The sequence below is a fragment of the Otolemur garnettii genome, unplaced genomic scaffold, assembly GCF_000181295.1.
Source record: "Otolemur garnettii isolate 467f Iridium unplaced genomic scaffold, OtoGar3 scaffold00057, whole genome shotgun sequence".
Taxonomy (NCBI): domain Eukaryota; kingdom Metazoa; phylum Chordata; class Mammalia; order Primates; family Galagidae; genus Otolemur; species Otolemur garnettii.
Genome location: NW_003852452.1, coordinates 9,641,488 through 9,644,995, shown reverse-complemented (window position 1 = coordinate 9,644,995; position 3,508 = coordinate 9,641,488). Strand labels below are relative to the sequence as shown.

At 40.0% G+C, this 3,508-nt stretch overlaps 1 protein-coding gene across 1 annotated transcript in view; it reads left to right on the top strand.

Annotated features, from left to right (window-relative positions):
• Positions 1–3,508, top strand: part of IPO8 (importin 8) — a 96,055-nt gene that overhangs the window by 2,148 nt on the left and 90,399 nt on the right. The gene's annotated exons all lie outside the window — the stretch shown is intronic.

The following is a 3,508-nucleotide window of genomic DNA, read 5'->3' as shown; positions in this document are numbered from 1 at the left end:
CCTGTTTTTAGCCTAACCTTCATTTCTTTCTGATGCATCATTATGTTAAGTGCAGTTGATGTTATAGAAGTGGAAAAAGTAGGTGGGAAAGCTGGTAGAAGTAGGAGACCTTTAAGACCTACTCCTATTCTTTTTCCTTTGTGATATTTCAGTTGAGGCCAGTTCAGTCACTCTGTCCTGTCCCCTATCTACCCAACTCATCACAGACCATGGTTTCCCCTGCAATGTCTAATTGCCTTAACACTCTTTTCAGCGTTCATATTTTACATAATGCTCTTGATTTGTAATATGTTCTCACAATTTTTTAAAAAATAGGCTGTAAGTAGAGGGCCACAATGCAATGTCACACAACCTTGTATGACATGGTTGCAGTTTAGGTTTTGTATACTTATCCCTTTCCACCACTGGAACATCCTGCTTTGTTGAATAAATGGGTGGGTAATCTGTAAGTGATTTTGGTCCAGCTCATTTATTTTAGTCCAGCCCCATCCCCACCCCTTAGCAACTATGCTCTGCAGAAAATTGGAGCAGATTCTGCAGTGTACTGATTGATCTGTCAATTGCTGTTTAGAAGAGTAGGCAGCTTCACGACAGCGTGTGTTCCAAAGGATACATCCTTATTTGGAGCTGTATTTTTCTCAGGCTAATATTTTCTGTTACCAGTGACTGATTCCCTGAATGCTATTTGTGATAAATATATATATATATACACATGTGTATATATACATACACACATACATATACATATATATACATTTTAATGGGAAGATATTTTCAGTTTTATCTGAGGATATTAAAAATGAAGCTTGCACACCTTTCTCATTATCTCTAGACCTTAAGTCCCTTTAGTAGCAGCACAGGGGAGCAGGAGTGGGTCGTTACCTTGCTTCAGTAATTCATCTGAAAGATGCCTTATTTTAATAAATCACTCTCCACATAGCCTCAACAAGGAAGTAAAGGTATTTACTTTCCTTGCCACACTTTTGGATCTCTGCTTTCCATGCATCTGTACATACCATTTTTTATTATGCCTTAAGAGAGTTTGTTTTTATGCACAACCTATTTATTGAGTTAGTTTGCAGGCATTGGTATAAGACTTCACTCTCATGGAGTTAGGGATACAGACAAATAACATAATTTATTATTGTTCCCATGTTAGTGGGACAAATAATGTAATTTCAGGTTGTAAGTGCTATGAGAATAAGTCCAAGAAAGAGTGTTGGGGTGTAGAAATAGTCATTCTGTGATGAATGATACTGAGCCAGAGACCTGGCTGTTGTGAGGGAATGAGCCAGGTGAAGAGCTGGGAGTGGAACAGAGGGAATAACATTCAGAGAGGGGCCTCACTCAGCGTGCTGGAGGACTAGGGAGGTTAGTGGAGTTGGGGCAGTGAGTCAGAGAACATCAGATCTTTGCTTTATATGAGTTCTCAAAAACTACAGAACTCAGCATGGAAGCAAACTCCTTATTTGTAGAAAACTTCATGGATATAAAATAAATATCCTCAGGAAATCATTGAGGAATGAGTCTTATTTTGTTAGAAACTTGAAGCCTAATGAAAGACGAAGAAATTGAGGCAAATAGTATGAAATACTTGTGAGGAAAGTAGTATGAAAATAGATCGGAATTTACCTCTGAATATTTTAGCTGGCCAAATTAATGTACATTGAGTCAAAGCTGAAAGAGGATTGTTTTAGAAGTTCTTGAAAATGTCAAATAGTTGCAAAAGGAGGAGTTCTAAAATGTGTACAATAGCAATATTGTTGCTATAGAAGTAGTTTTCTGTGAAAATAGGGTACTTTCAAGTAAGCAGCATTAGTGTAAAGGTGTTACTTTGTAAATAATAAGATTTTTAAAAAAGCAACTGAAGTGGTGGGGGAGGCCCTGTGGCTCAGTGAATAGGGTGCCGGCCCCATATACCAAGGGTGGTGGGTTCAAACCCAGCCCCGGCCAAACTACAACCAAAAAATAGCTGGGCGTTGTGACAGGTGCCTGTAGTCCCAGCTACTCGGGAGGCTGAGGCAAGAGAATCACCTAAGCCCAAGAGCTGGAGGTTGCTGTGAGCTGTGACGTTAGGGCATTCTACCAAGGGCAACAAGTGAGACTCTGTCTCTTAAAACAAAAACAAAAACAACTGAAGTCAGTTTTTTTTTGAGACAGAGGCTTAAGCTATCATCACCCTGGGTAGAGTGCTGTGGCATCACAGCTCACAGCAACCTCCAACTCCTGGGCTCAAGTGAGTCTCCTGCCTCCACCTCCCAAGTAGCTGGGACCATAGGCGCCCGCCACAACGTCTGGCTATTTTTTGGTTGCAGCCATCATTGTTGTTTGGTGGGCTGGGCTGGATTCGAACCTGCCAGCTCAGGTGTTTGTGGCTGGGGCCGCAGCCACTTGAGCCACAGGTGCCAAGCCAAGTCAGTTTTTATGATGAGAAAAAACTACCTGGATGTTTTAATCCTTGGTTCACTGCAAGACCTTTTGCTATCCAGAAGGTTATAAACGTGAGTTATATACAGGTGAAGAAGATTGGGGTCAATGTACATTAATTTTGTCTCCTATAAACTGCTGTTAAAATAATTCTGTTTTTGTAAAAACTTTAAAATTATGGTGGTTTCACTCAAGGATAAAAAGAGTTTACTTAACACACCACAGACTTGAGATTCTGAACAGAATGAAAGGAAAAAGAATAAGATAATTCAAAATTTTGTTGAAGGGTATGTAAAGATTAAGAAAACATAATGTTCTTGGATGGAAAGGTTCAATATTTTATAAAGATGCCAGTTTCCACCAAGTTAGTTTTTAAATCAAACACTTGCCTTAATAAATGCTATTATAAATGAATGAATTGGAAAAGTGATTACTTTAAAAATTGAGTGCTATGCACAAAACCTAACTGGGTGTTGGGAGGGATGTCACTGTAGAACCAGGCTCTTTGGGTCATTGTCTAACTTGGCCTCACTGGAATTTATGGATCCAGGCTGAGAACGTCAGTGGACAAAGTTATGTGTGGGCTCTGAGAATGTGGCAGCCTTGTAAGATAGTTCCTGGACCTAGAATCTGTATAGACCATGGTGAGAAGGAATGGGCTCCCCTATAATTTTTTTCTTTTAAGGTCACCATGGCCAAACTCAGGAGCAGATCAAGGTAGAGGATGCCTGTGAAATGACCCAGGCAGCAGGGCATATCAGAAACTTCATCCACGCAGGCTCACGTAGGCCTTGCTAAGTTTGAAGGATGGTGGTATAGCAGGAGAGCGCGGCTCAGTACCGGCTTGTTCCAGTCTGGACTGGCTTCTCTCTGTAGCTCGAGTTCAACTGTGTAACATTTACCTTGTCTGTTCTGCGATTTTCTGTAGCCTATGTTTTCCTGTTTTCTGTTTGTCAAAAATACCATAAACAAAATTGAAGCACAAATAATCTGGGAAGAAATACTTGCCAGGTACAGGTCAAGTAAAAGGTTGAGATTTGAAATTCATAAATAGTTCTCAGAGTTTATTTAAAAAAAAAAA